The sequence below is a fragment of the Echinops telfairi genome, unplaced genomic scaffold (genome assembly GCF_000313985.2).
Source record: "Echinops telfairi isolate 266 unplaced genomic scaffold, ASM31398v2 ScPeMD7_443;HRSCAF=831, whole genome shotgun sequence".
NCBI classification, from domain to species: domain Eukaryota; kingdom Metazoa; phylum Chordata; class Mammalia; order Afrosoricida; family Tenrecidae; genus Echinops; species Echinops telfairi.
In genome coordinates, this window is record NW_022104341.1 from 5,856,300 (window position 1) to 5,871,826 (window position 15,527).

The 15,527-nt window shown below is 41.8% G+C and overlaps 1 pseudogene; it reads right to left on the reverse strand.

The window, feature by feature from the left end:
- Positions 1-13,173: 13,173 nt before the first annotated feature.
- On the reverse strand, positions 13,174-14,808 carry LOC101656246 (annotated as a pseudogene).
- Positions 14,809-15,527: the final 719 nt, after the last annotated feature.

Sequence of the window (15,527 nt, forward strand, 5' to 3'; positions counted from 1 at the left end):
ATAAGGAGCTGATACCAAGGGCTCAAGTAGAAAGCAAATGTTTTGAGAATGATGATGGCAACAAATGTACAAATGTCCTTGACACAATGGATTTATGTATGGCTTGTGATAAGAGTTGTATGAGCCCCCAAAAAAGTGATTTAAAAAATGTTCTCTGTCTGATAGCAAGGCTATTCAGATCCCTCAACTATGGTCAGAGGGCATTCACCAGAGGCTTAATCCATGTGTGAACACTGCAAAAGGATTTTGGCCTTCCACTGTCATCCATAGCCTTCTGCAAACCAGGTATTCACAATTTAAGCTCTGATACCATTCCCTCATTCAGGTTTCGATTTTATTATTTACAATCCTTGGATCACACAAGCTGGTGTGTTCACCTTTTCTGAGTTGTTCCATCTTCTTTAACTCATTGCCCCTAAGTTCCTATCAAATATTTTGAATTGCTGTTGTCAATTGATCTCATATAGATAATTCTTAAGAGTATAATAATCAAGGACAGACCTTTATTATTGATTAAACTGAACTATTGTTTGACTTTAAGACGCTTTCAGGGGATATTTTTATTTTAAAATTTAAAGATTATTTCAGGACAATACTTTCGGGGTTCCAACTACCCTCTATGGCTCCAGAAATTTTCTAAATTTCCCTTTTTGACCTGAATTCTTCTATAGATTCTTTGATCAAAATGTTCAGTATTGATATCAGCGTAACACCATGTAGTTCTTGTGGTCTCTTGTCTAAGGAGGAGGCTGTTCATGGAGGCAATCACCCACCCACTCCATCCCCGCCTCATATTCCTGACTCTCCTTATTTCTCTCTTCTTATAGGTGAAGAGATACCGATTATAACTTGGATGGCCACTTGCACACCATTAAGACCCCAAGCAATACACAATCAAGAGGGGGAACAGAACTGCTAAATACATTATTAGGCCAATTAACTGGAATTCCCCATGAAATCATGACCCCAAACTGCCAAACCAAGGGACCAATCTCAGGAGGTGTTTGGTTGGACATAAGCAGCCTTGGAAGCTGCTCTCTCTTGTTGTTGTCATCGTTATTATAAATATGTTTATCACATAACTTTTACCAGTTTGAATTTCTGCAGGGGTACAATTTATTGCAGTCATTCGATAGCTGGCTGGCTGTGCAACCCTACCCTGAATCCATTCAATTTCCCCTTTCCCTTCCTTCCTGCCCTTGGTAACAACAAATAAACCTTAGTCTTTATATCTTGTCTTTTTCCATAGATGAGATCGTATAATATTTGTCCGTTTGTGGCTGCCTTATGCTGCTCAGCATAATGGCTCCAAGATGGATTCATACAGCATGTATCAAGAGTTCACGTCCCCTACTCGCTGAGTAGTAACTCATTGTATAGATGTACGGCATTTGGTTATCCATTCATCTGCTGATTGGCATTCAGGTTTGTCGTAAGTTAAGTTACACAATTTTATGTCAACTTGATAAAAGAATGAAGGGGTGGGGTCTAACCTGTCAATCAAATCCCTCCTTGCGGGCTTGGCTTTCTTGGGAGGATTCTGGGAACATTCTCTCTTTATCACTGGAGGTGGGACACACTCTCTCTCTGCTTTTTACTCATGTTGACAAGCCACTGGAGCCATGCTGATGATAGCCAGAGCCCTGGAGATGCATCCACTGCCATTGGCTCCACAGGGTTTTCCATCTACTGGCCTGTGATTGTCCTGTATTTGGCATCAATGCGTGTGCTGCATGAGTCTGAAGAGGAATTCATGGGCTAATATTGGACTTATGAGCTCATATTGAACTTAAGAACTTGATCTGGGTTGGGATGGCGTGTTTTATTGATACCTAATTACTTCTTGCTATAAAGTTCTCTCTTACACACATATGAGTGTCTCTGGATTTGTTTCTCTAGTTAACCTGGGCTAACACAAGGGTGCTCTATCTTTTGACTATTGTGAATAGTGCTGCAGTGATCATTGGTGTACATGTCCCTTTTGTGAATCTCACCTTCAAGTCTGTTGAATATGCCTGGGAGTGGAATTCCAGAGTCATATGGTGGTTTTTGAGGAACCGCCACGCTGTTTCCTATAAGGGCTACATGTCGCATTTCCACCAGCAATGAATTGTAGTTTTGATTTGCATGTCTCTGATGGCTAATGATACTGAGCATTTCTGTTTGTTTCTGCTGCCCATCTGAATGTCCTCTTTGGGGAGATGTCTATGCAAGTATGTTGTCCATTTTATGATTGAGTTACAGCGTTTTATATATTAGATTCTTGTCAGACACGTGTTTTGAAACATATTCTCTCAGTGGGTAGTTTGTATACTCACATTTTTGGTAAATTCTTTTTTTTAATAATCATTTTATAGTTGTATTAGCCCCTAATAAAATGTTAAAAAAATAATCATTTTATTGGGGGCTCTTACAGCTCTTATAACATTCCATATATCAATTATACCAAGCATATTTGTACGTATGTTGCCATCATCATTTGGCAAATTCTTTTGATGTACAAAAGTTTCATAGTTTTATGAAATCCCATGCATTTATTTATTTTGTCTTTTGCTCTTTGGATTCTGTTAGATAATCCATTGCTGTAAGGTAGGATATTGCCCCTCCTTGCTCTTCTAAAAAAACGTTTAGTTTTGTTGTCAAAGAAGCTTCTTTTTCTTTTACTTTTAATTGTGAATTGCGATAAGGTTTCTAGAGCAAATCAGTTTTCCATTCAACAATTCATACACATTTTGTTTCGTGACACTATTTGCAATCCCCACAATGCAGAATAACGTCATGGCACTTCCTCCCTGGGTTCCCCATTTTCATTCCTCCTTCTTTCCAAACCATACCCGACTTCTGAACTTTGTCCCTGGGACAACGTTGCCCTTTTGAAGTCAAATAGGTGATTGTTCTGAGTGTGTATATGCCGAGTGCTATTGTTCACATCACAGACTCCCTGTTGTTTAGCTGAAAATGAAGCCACAGTTCCACTGAGTTCCAAAAATGAGTTCCAAAACGAGTTCCATTCCAGGCCTAACGGGTGACTGAAGCCACAGCCCCAAGTCCATGCAGTCTCTACTTGACCAGTGGGCCTGTTATGTTGTTCGGGTTTTAAGTTACTTTTATTTTTGTGTGCGTTTTTCTTAAGCTTTCCCCAGGGTTGTCTACCGTGAGCCCTTGAGAGCATTTGGTAGTGACAGCCAGGCACCACCTACTTCTGGTTTCAGAGGCATGGGGGCCGAGGGTCCCATGGTCCACTAGGCCCTAGGACTAATGTTTGCATGACTCTTCACTTTTTTCCACTCTTCTTTGCTCCAGAAGGGGAGAGATCAATAGTTACACCTTAAATGGCTACTCACGAGCTCTTAATACCCCACTAGTTACTCACCAATGTAAGATATAGAACATTGTGTTTATGGGTCATGTCAGGGCTGTCAAAGTGACGGCCCGTGGGCTGCATGTGACCCCCGAGGTAATTTTTTGTGGCCTGCGATGCTTTGAAATAAAATGAAAATAGAAAAAAAATGTTATGAAGACAATAACACTTAGGGGAGATCGAGGCAACACCGTACACACAGTTCCCTCATTAACCCTTTAACTACTGAAGACAAGTATACATGTAGTGCAGTGCCCTTCCTGGGAGGCTGTGGACGTGTATAAACGCGCTGACTCAGTTCCGGCCACATTTGGAAGCGATCTGTCTGCCACTCTCAGTGTCACGTCATGTAAACAGATCCCAATAGCGAACAGGTTAGAAAGAGCACTCTGGGTTGTACTGTTATGAATCAGACCTAGCTGCAGCGCTAGTTAACATTTTTAGAGGGAAGCCATTACAATTGTGCATCACGTTTGTCAGTTGTCCAACATTTTGTGTTTTTATTAGTTACTTTGTTATATTTTCCGGTCACAACATAAAAGGTAAGTGAAAACTAGTAGGAGGAAAATGCTGGCAAGTTCTGGGTAAAAAAGAATCATTTTAGTTTTATAAATACATTAAATAAAATAAATGTTTATATAAGAGCAATTATATAGTGTTTTAATTATCCTATGCATATTCCTGAATCTTCACTTCAAAATATAAATTTAACAAAATTTGTAAATATGATGTGGCCCGCGTGAACCTTGCCTGTTGCACCAAATGGCCCGCGTTTTAATTGAGTGTGACGCCCCTGGGTTATGTCACATCAATTCATCTTCATGTTTCTGAGTCTGTGGACAAGTCTCATGGTATTTGGTTACAGCTATGAAGTTCAATGATCTTATCCCCATATGCTGTACTATACTTATGGACATACTGACAACATAGATAAATATGTACATACGTAGGAATACTTTCTGTCAAACCTACATATATTTGTGGGTACAGTTCCATTTCCTTCCCATTTCTGTTCAACTTGCATATCTATCGATGTATTCACTCATAGATCCGATTATTGTTACTACAGTTATTTCAGGATTGTGTCTTGTGTTAGGCAGGGTTCTCTAGAGAAACAAAACCAGGGCACTTACGATTATATATGGGGATAGATTTATACAGCACAAAAGGATATAACAGCAAATTAGTCCACACAGCAGTACAGAGGCTCAGTTTAACTCACTTCTGTGGAACAGTTAATACACTGGAAGTCCTTCAACTCATGAGGGCTGCCAGGTTCCAGGTCAAGGAAGCAGACAGCTGAGTCTATCCTCGGGCAATGCAGGTAGAGTCCACCCACAGGCAGCAAACAGCAGGGCGGGTCACCACCAGTCAGCAGCTCAGGAGCTTAGTGAAGCAGGTCCAGATGGGACATTGAACTCAACAATGAAAGATGACAGGATCCACCAGCCTCAAACCCAAACGATGTACGTACCAGCAGTGTGTTGAAGCAGGTCTTGAAGGACCCTCAAGCTCTAGGAACACGATCCTTGGGTTGACTGTGCCACAGGTAGTGTAGCTCACAAGTTGAGGCGGAGAACTAGCTAAAGCAGCCGCTGGTCTGATCACCAGAGAGCAAGAGCAAGGGAGCGAGGGGCAGGCCTTGCCATGCCATTTATCTCTTTGCCCTCAAATCAAACTGCAATCTGATTAATCCCACCTGTCCCTATTGGCCAGGTTGGCACAATAAACCTACCTATCACATGTATATAAGGAGGTTTTTTAATTTTCATGGAAAAATTCCATTGTCTTTTAATGTCATCTCCCATGAACGTTTGAAGCCCCTTGTGGTAGATTTGGTTCTCTACAGAATCAAAACAAGTGACACATATGTAAAGAAATAACTGTATATGAAGAAAGAGGTTCACGGAGTAGTAGAAGTGGGTAGGTCCATGCTGATTCGAGTCTGTGGGTCAGATGTTAAGCTGGGGCTGTTCCTGCCTCGTGTAGCTCTGGGGCTGATAAACTAGGAAAGAGGAAGATGATGAAGGAAGACCACAGATACTGGATATAGAAGCAGAGGCTTCCAAGACGAGCAGGTCAGATGGCAGGCTCTGATGGCTCTCAGGGTTGGCAGGCAGTATTGTGGACCACTGGCTCAAGTACAAAGAACCGGAGATCGATGAGCCAGATGCAGGTTCCAGGCCAGCAAAGAAGCTCTCCACCGTATCGACTTATTTGGGAATAGGTCACACCCCGGTGGACACTTCCCTTCAACCACACTGCACCCTAGCAGACAGCACCATGGAGTTGATTACACTGTTAGGTCGCATTCAGGGGATTCCTAGGCTAAGTCAAGTGGACATAGACCCTAACCATCACACCCCTTACAGAGCAATTACCTCTGTTGCCTTGAAGCCCTTTATTCCTCCCAGTGTCTTCCTTGGCCTTGATCATTTTGGGCTGACCTCCCTCTTATTGTATAGTTTGGGAAATTTAATATATATCTTCCCTCTAGTTAGTGATTTACTATCCACTCCTCTCCTACCCCTGATCATGATCAAAGAATGTTTCTTTCTGTGTGAAAATCTTTCTTGACGTTTTATAATAATAATCTCAGACAATATGGGTCATTTTATGATTGCTTATCATCTCCTTTGTTACTTTTGTGCTTTTTAAAGTTTTATGCTTTTTCTCTTTTTGTTTTATTTAATGAGGTTTACTAACTTTCTTTGAGGTCATCCTATAATGTATTTATTTATTTATGCCAAGGGTAAAACAGACCTATCTTGAAATTGTCTTGACTTCTCTCCATTTGGAAATTCTTTAACAACACGACTCCCTCTCTTTACTTTGTTGTTGTCTGTGTTTACAAGTGGATATTTCCGGCTTCTAGTTTGGTGTCTAGGGCGCTATCACGTGTGTTAATCTCAGGCGCTTGTCTGTCTTGCTGGCTTTCTGTCTGGAGAACTCCCTTTAGTAGTTCTTGTGTGGCTTTCTGGTTTTAACAGGTTTCTTTACTCTCTGTTTATCTGGAAATGCTCCAATTTCTTGTATTTGAGGAACAATTTTACTTGCTATATAATTCTTGATTAACATTTTTTTCTGTTGGGATTTTATGTATGCTGTTCCATCCTTTTCTTGCCTGTATGGCTTCTGCTAAAAAACCAGAGCTCCGTTTTGTCGGTGCTCCTTTGCACTTACTTTGTTTTTCTTGAGCTGCTCTCAGCATTATTTTCTTGTCTTTGATGTGGGGAGGTTGGGTATGCTATTGCTGGTGATTTCCTTCTGGAATCTGTCCACTGTGGAGCTCATGGATCTTTTAGAATGGATACCTTCTCATCTTTCATGGTGTTAGATTTAGTTCCCAATAAATCTATATAATTTCTCTGTGCATTACAAAGAAAATCTCCTCCTCCTCTTCTGTTTTGATCACATGTAAGATTTGTGTTGCCTTGATGGTGCCTTAGGCTTTCCTCTTTCTCTGTTGTTGTTGTTGTTAGTTTGTTTCATGATCGTCCTTCAACAGATTAATATTGAGAGACATGTTTTCAATCTTGTTATTTCTATTTTCCGTTAGATTCCATGGATTCAATTCTATTCCTTTGCCTTTTCAACGGAGTATCTGTTTTTGCAATATTAATATTCATCTTCTGGATTTCTAGCTACTGTTTTAGTATAGCTTCTAAGTTTTCATTTGTTTTTGTTAGCTTGTTCTTTAGTGCTTTCCTGAGTTCTTGTAGAATTTGTCTGCGTCTTCCTTGATGTTGCCTGCCTTTTCCTCGGTATTTCTCCCAATCCAGTGGCAGTGCCTAAATATCATTCCTTTAAATGTTTCATCAGATAGTTCCAAAGCCATTTATTTATTTAGTTCCTGAGAAAAGCTTCCTTGCACTGTATTTTGATCACTTGTTTGAACGATGTGAGTTTTTCCCCCCAAAGACTTTTCATTGGGAGGTGATACAGATATCATATCATTCCACAGTTCAATCGCATCAAGCAGTATTGTACAATTGCTATCACAATCAGTTTCTAAACATTCTCCTTCTTATTGACTCCTTGATATCAGCTCCCCTTTACTCCCCACCCTCCCCCCTCTATGCCCCCCAGGAACCCTTATTCTACTTGCTGTCTCTGTAGGTTCATCAGTCCTGGGTTCATATACCGAAAAACAGAAAATCATAGAGCAAAAATTCAAGAGGGTTATTCCCAGTGACAAAATACATAGGAGTTAAGCCCCAAAATGAAAAATTAAAAAAAATAAGGCACAAAATTTTGTAAACCATATCGGGCCCAATGTATATGGAAGGAATCGGCTGGCAAGGTTTTAGCTGTTCAAGTCAGGCTTATCATGCTGATCTCCTAGCGTCATCTCTCCAATGTTCTCTGTTTTGTAACCTGTTGTGTTAGCCCGGGTTGACTACAGAAACAAATCCAGTGACGCTCATATGTGAAGAAAGAGATTTATATCAAGAAGTACTCGTATATCAGGAAAACACCCCAGCCCAGTCCAACTCAAGTCTATAAGTGTGATACTAGTCCATAAGTGCCTCTTCAAACTCACCAAGCCACATTCAATGATGCAGAAAGCAGAAATACCACCGGCCAGTGGGTGCAAACTGCCGTGCATCTCCAGGGCTCTGACCGCAGCCAGGGTCTGCCAGGAAGGTGAAGGCAGAGAAGGGGTAGGTGGTGGGGGTGGAAGGGGGAGATTCCCAGAGTCTTCTTATGAGAAGTCACACCCACAAGGACTCATCATCAGGCTGGGACCTGATTGACAGGCTAAACGCCATGGCTACCCTTTTATGTATCTTCAAGTTGACGTGAAATGATGCAACCACCCACCAGTGCGTTCCCATCCCTGCAGTATATACAGGGGACATTGCTGGAGGCTTATTTCCTGTATAGATCTCATCAATGTATCTTGGGCTCCCAATGTCATGCATAACCTTCTGCAAACCTGAATCTCACAATCTGGGCTCTGATACTATTTCCTCCTTTGACTTTGGATGATATGATTTGCAATCCTTTGGTCACTGCTATTGGGGTGCTTCTTCCATGTGGGTTTAGTTGACCTCTCAGTTAGATGGCTGCTCGTTCAGAAGCAAGCCTTTATGACCAACTTGGTCTTGTTTCTTTGTGTGATCGAGGTTGTCTCTGAGACATGATGGTATTCATATATATTTTTAAATTGGCGATTTATGTTGTTATGTTTTACCTTCTTTCTGTGTGAATGTGTGTATGCTCACGCACGAGTGCTTTTTTGTTTTGATATAGCTTAGTGAGTAGGACAGGTCTATTCTGCTCAGTAATTTGTCATGACTTAGGATCACCACATATCCACTGGTGGTTGTGATAGACGACAGGATGTGTAAATGTCTGTTGATTGTTCTTGTAGAGCAGCTAAGGGTATGTTGGGAAGGTGTTGGCTGCTGTCTCCTGTGGATCCAATGGTACAGTAGTGGATGACAGAACTTGTCCAGTGGGTGGACTTGCTGGAGGTGTGAGAGTGACTGGGCAGTGAGGAAACAGTTGCTCTCTCCCAACGTCTTGGTTGTCAGCTACTGGTATGGGAGCTTCTGGGGTCATGAATGAGTGGAGTCATTTATCAGATTACTGTTCTGATCAGAACACTGCTTACAAAAGTTCAAAATGACTGTGTGTGCCAGACCAGTTGACAGTTCGCCATTCCATTTACCTCCTTGTTTGTGATTTTCATCTTCTTTTTATAGTTGGTATTTGTGTTAGGCCTAGTTGACTAGAAAAATAAATTCAGTGCCGTATATGTGTAAGAAAGACTTTTATATCAGGAAGTAATTATAAACCAAGAAAACATCCCAGCCCAGTTCAACTCAAGTCCATAAGTCCAACACTAGTCCACAAGTCCCTCTTCAGACTCACGCAGCCACGTGCAGAGACGCAGAATGCAGGAAGAGCACAGGCCGGTGGGTGCAAAGTCGAATGGATGCAAGATCAGTGGAAATATGGCAGGGCTCTGGCAACTGTTAGGGTCATTAGCAGAGAGGTGAAGGAGACGGGGAGGTATCCTGGCCATCCTTATGAGAAGGCCACACCCACAAGGAGGCACCATCAGACCTGATTGATAGATTGAATACAAACATTACACTTTTATATATCTTGACATTAACATAAAATTATGTAACTACCACAGGATTCTATCTACTTCTTTATCTGTCCCTTTGAACCTCAGGGTTCCAGGATCATTATCCATATTTGCTTCATTGGTTTGTTCATGTCTTTGTTGTCGGGAATCTGGGTAGCTAGTCTACCTGGTCCAATGGCTTGCTGTAAGCTCTTCTTCTAAAAAGGTTCCTCTCCCATTTTTCCACATGTGGAAACCCAATTTTCTCAGCATCATTTGCTGAAGACATTTCCTTCCCCATTTCCTTAGCACCCTTGTCAGTTGACGAGATATGTGTGGCGTTATCTCTGAACTCTCAGATCCGTTCCACTGGTGTGCGTTTCTAGTGTGACACCAATACCAGGCTGTTTGATCACTGTAGCTGTATACTTTAATATCAGAAAGTGGGGGTCATCCTACTGTGCTCTTCTATTTCAGCATTATTTTAGCAAGTTAGGGCCTCTTGCTTTTTCATATAAAGTTGAGGGATGGTTTCTCTATTTCTGTAAAGAAGACTGTTGGATCAAGATCAAGATTGTGTTGAATCTAAGGTTCACTTTGGATAGTATTGACATCTTAACAATATTAAGTCTTCCAATCCATGATCATGAATCATCTTTCCATTTATTTAAGTCTTAATATTTTTCAGCAGTATTTTGTAATTTTCACTGTATAAATATTTCAAATTCCTGGTTAGATTTATTGCTAGATTTCTTATTATCTTAGATATTATTGAAAATAAAATTGTTTCCCTAACTTCCCTTTCCAATTTCTTTGGTGTTGTTGAGAAACATTGTTTAGTGATCTTGTCCCAGAAACTGTGCTAAATGCCTCTGTCAGCCTTAGAAGTTTTCTTGAGGACTCTCAGATACTCTATATGTAGGATCATATCATCCATGAATAGAGATATATTTATTTCTTTTTCAATCTGAATATCTTTCTCTTTTCGGATTTCTCTGGCTAGCATTTAAAACACAGCATTGAACAGAAGTGGTGAGCTGGGGCACCCATATCTTGTTCTTGATTTACAGGAGAAAGTCCTCAGCCATTCCCCATTCGGTGTAATGCCGAGCGTTGGCTTTTCTGATACGCCACTTGTCACAGTGAGGGTTTCCCCTTCTGTTCCAATGTTGCTTAGGATTTTCTTCGAGAAAAAGTGCTGGATTGCATCAAATGCTTCTGCATCCCTCACTCAAACTCACTGCCATCAAGTCAACTCCAACTCACAGTGACCCTTTAGGGCAGGATGGGACTGCCCTGTGGGCTTCTGAGACTCGCTCTTCACGGGAGTAGACAGCCTCCTCTTTCTCCTGAGGATGGCTGATGGTTTCAGACTGTTGACCTTGCAGATAGTAGCCCAACCTGTAACCCCTACACCACTGCACCCCTAGAGATGATCATGTGGCGCTTTTCCTGAGTTCTGTTGATTTATAACAGTTGGTAAACAGTCTCAGAAACGCACAAGGGCAGTTCTACCTTGTCCTATAGGGTCACTATGAGCTAGCATTGACTCCATGGCAGTGGGTATGGTTTTGTTTTTGATCTTCATAAGGGATATTGTCCTCTTCTTTTCTTGTGATGTCTTTGTCTGGTCTGGGAATCAGGGTTATGTTTGCTGCATAGAATGACTTAGTGACTAGTCCTGCTTTCTTTATCTTTTGGGAGAGTATAGCAGTTTTGGTTTCCATTTTTCTCTCGATGTTTGGTAGAATTTCTCAGCTACAGACAAGAATTTGTGTTGTTGTTTTGGGGAGGTTTTGCATCATTGATTTGATCACTTCACTTCGTATGGGTCTGTTGGGACGGGGTAGGTCACATGCTCCTAAAAACTTATCCGTTTCATTTGGCTATTGGTTTGTTACCATTTAGTTGTTCATAACAGTCTGTCATAAATCTCCATTTATATCAAGTTAATTAGACTATCCTCTCTTTCATTTTAAATATGGTTACTTGCATCTTTTTTTTCCTTTTCTTTGTCAGTCTAGCTAAAAGTTTTCAATTTTATCAATCTTTTCCAAGAAGCACTTTCTGGTTTTATTGAGTCTCTCGCCCACTTTTCTGTTTTTAATATTATTTATTTATGCTCTTTGTTATTTCCTTTCTTCTGTTAGGTTTAGGCTTAATTTGCTCTTCTTTTTCTAGCTCCTGGAGTTGTCGAGTTAGCCTAATACCCCGACAGCATTTTTTTTCAATTGTAGGCATTTATTGCTTAGTTTCTCTCTGAGGACTGCCTGTGCTGCGCCCCATAGGGTTTACTGTGGTGTGCTTTCATTTGTGTTTAACTCTAAGAAATTTGTGTTTTATCTTCTAATTGTTAAACTTATAGATTAACAGTGTGCGGTTCAATTTCACATTTTGGTGTATTTTCCGGGTTATTTTATTTTATTTTATTTTATTTTATTTATTTCCTCTTTTCTTTCTGTTATTGATATCTAGCTTCACTGTGGTCACAAAAAATATTTTGTATGATTTCAATCTTTTAAAATTTATCATGACTTCCTTTGTGATCTAAAATGTGATCTATGCTGAAAAATTATTCATAGGCCCTAGAATAGAATGTGGATTGGGCTGTTTGGGGGTAGAGTGTTCTGTCTGTGGTTGGTAAGCCTAGCTGGTGTATGGTGCCCCTCGGGCCCTCTATTTCCTTATTGGTCTTCTTTCTAACTGCTCTGAGCTCTGGTGGTGCGTTGGGTAAGCCTGAGACGGCTAACCACAGAGTGGGACTTCAAAGCCACCAGCTTCTCTGTGGGAGAAAACTGAGGTTATCTACTCCCATGAGCGTACATAAGGGCATTCCAAAAGTTGATGGAGAAATGGAATTAAAAGATAATGGCATTTTCTCATGAGTCTTTAAGCATTTCATGCATTTACAATTCAGTATTCTTCTGACTTCTTATCACTGTATAATGAGCATATCTATCTCTTCTGCTAGATTTTGTCAGGTCTTTTTGATATTAAGATTGCTACTCCAGCTCTCTTTTGGTAATTATCTACATGAATTTATTTTTTCTAAATCACCCTTTCACTTTGAATCTCTTTGTGTCCTTGCTCATATAAACGCCATATTAGATCATGTTTTTTCTATTCATTCTGCTACGCTCTGACCTTCAATTAGAAGATTAATTACATTCATTGTAATTACTGATAAAAGTGTCTTACTTCTGTCGATTTTATTTATGTGTGTAGTAAGCCTTGTTTTGCCCTTTAACACTACTTGCTCTTGTGTTTTGTTGGTTTATTGTAGTTGGTGTTTTGTTTCCTTCTCTTTGCACCAACTTAATTCAATAACATAAAAATATTTCTATATGTATGCTATTCCATTACCTCGTTTTTTAAATTGTTATCACTAATTATATCTATTTCATATGTCGTGTGTTATGGCTCTTTTAATAAAATGTTGGATTGTTTTTGCTGGTATTTTGCTGTGACATAATTTATCCTTTAACATAATTTATTTTTTGCCTTTATATATTTATTAAAAACATAAAGAATAAACTATTTAGCAGTGTCAAGCATGAATACCTTATTTCTAGCCTTTATATTTGTCCATGGATTTCACTTTATTTGTTATCTTTCTTTTCCTTTTAAAGAGAACACTAGACCTTAAGTTTATTTAAATAGCTCCCAATGAGCACACAGTGGGCCAATCACTACCCTCCAGCCAGCTGTCAGCAATTGCTTGCTGAGCGGGCTATCTCTCAACGGGGGTGGCCCGGCCCGGCCTCGGCCCCGGTGGTGGAACGTCCACGGTGGAGCGAGGGTTCTTGATGGTTTTATCTACAGACACGATGCATCCGAGGCTGCCGTCAGGGCATTGGCGCGCACCATCGCTAGCTCCCACACGAAGGCCTCGAAGTTGTCAGCAATGTCCTCGTTGTTGATGTCCACCCCGTATCACATGCCTCCCTGGGCATGCTGCGCGTGCGCTCGCGCGCGCAGCTTGTTAAGGATGTTTGTGGCATCGAAGCCCGCGTTGTCACACAGCTGGCGTGGGATGACCTCCAAGGCCTTGGCATAGGCCCCGATCAGCAGCTGCTGCTTCCCGGGGATGGTCCTTTAGTAATCCCGAAGGTACTTGGAGAGCTCCATCTCAATGGCCCCACCGCCAGCCACCACCGAATCGTTCTTGATGGCGCGCGTGACAATCATGATGGCGTCATGCAGGGACCGCTCTGTCTCCTCCATAAACTGCTCGGCACCGCCGCGGAGGATGATCGTGCAGGTCTTGGCCTTCGGGCAGCCCGTGAAGAAACTGTACCTCTCGCATCCAATCTGGGTCTCCTCGAAGACCTGGCAGCTGCCAGCACTTCTGCAGACAGAGAGTCCACACTGGTCTGGATGGAGCCTCCGCAGGTCATCATTGTCCTCTTCAGATCCTCTTCGGGCATTCGGCCAGCACAGAACATGTCCCGGTCAGCAAAGTACTGGGTGGCCACATCCCCAATAGGGAGTTTGGACAAGACGACGTTGGCTCCAGAACGATGGATCTTCTCCAGCTTGTCCTGGAGAACGTTCCACTCAGCATCAACAACTGCCTGGTACTCCTCCACTGGGTGCACTGGGACCTCGGCGTAGTCCTTCTCGGCTTTCAGTTCCAGCTGCACGTTCCGCAGGGCAACCTTGGGGTGACTGTACTTTCGGGGTTGCATTTCAACCCCAGCGTAAGGGAACTTCTTCTTGAGCGAAACGCCAGCGACCAGCTGGGACTCCTCCAGGGCTCCGCCTTGTACTTTCTTGATGCCCATCGTCTTGAGCTGCAGCCTGTCATCGAGCATCATCACCGCATCAACCACCATCTTCGCGAAGATGGCTTTCTGCTGGGAGATCAGCTTGGAGCTCAGCGTGGTCTTGGCACACTTCTCCAGCAGCTTCCTCTGCTCTACTTCATCTTCTCTCTTCACGGTCACAGTGATTTCTTTGATCTTGCTCACTGCCAATTGGGTGGCGTTGCGGACAGCTCGGATGAAGATCTGGGTGTGCAAACCTTCCTCCATATGCGGTTTCACCTGCTTGAGAAACTCTGTGGCCAGGAGGGTCACTGAGCTGGTGCCGTCGCCAACCTCAGCGTCTTGGGACTTGGCAATGTGTCCTAAAGTCCTTGCTGCAGGATGGACAACATCGAGGAGTTTCAGAATTGTGGCTCCATCATTTAAAATTGTTGCTTTGCCTCGCCCATCCACGATGAGCTTGTCCATGCCCGAGGGTCCAGGGTGGTCTACACAGCCTCTGCGATCACCTGGCAGGCGCTGATGTTACTCAGGAGCTGGGGGATGCCCTGGGAGCAATCTGTCCCCTCTTTCAACAGGATAACTGGGGTGGGCATCATTTTGGATAGCCTATCTAGTACACCACTCTTCCTCCTCTCTTCTCTAGGTCCCCAGTTATCTTTCTTTTTCTATGCAGCTTCAAATAACTGTCTAATGTTTTTTTCTTTCCATCTACAGGACTCCCATTATTACTTTTTGTAAGTCTGGCCTGTAACTATAAACTTTCTTAGCTTCTGTTTATCTGAAACTTTTAATTTCATCTTCATAGTTTTGCTGGGTATAACATTCTTGCTAATTAAAAAAAGAGTTTCAATATATCACCCCATTGCCTTCTGAGCTTAATATTTCTGAGGAAAATGTGCACTTAATTTTACTGGGGATCCTTTGCATGCAATTATTTGCTTCTCTCTCACTGCTTGAGGATTCTCTGTCTTTCGTTTTTGAGACTAGGGTATCTCATTCTCATAGCAACCCTATTGCATAGATTAGAACTCTCTCTGGGTTTTTGAGACTAAATATTTACTGGAGCAGAGAGCCCCTCCTTTCTCCTGTGGAGAAGCCGGCGAATTTTAACTCAGTGGCACTGAACTTGTTTTTCTGGTTTGATAACTATGATGTGCCTCGGTTTAGATTTCTTTAGGTTTATTCTTTGAGATATTTTTTCTTCTGAATTTGTAGATTTATGTCCTTCTAGTTTGGGAAAATTTTTCTCTCACTTTTTCTTCAAATATTTTTTCTATCCTTTCTCTCTCCCATCTCCTTGTGGACTTCCCATTAT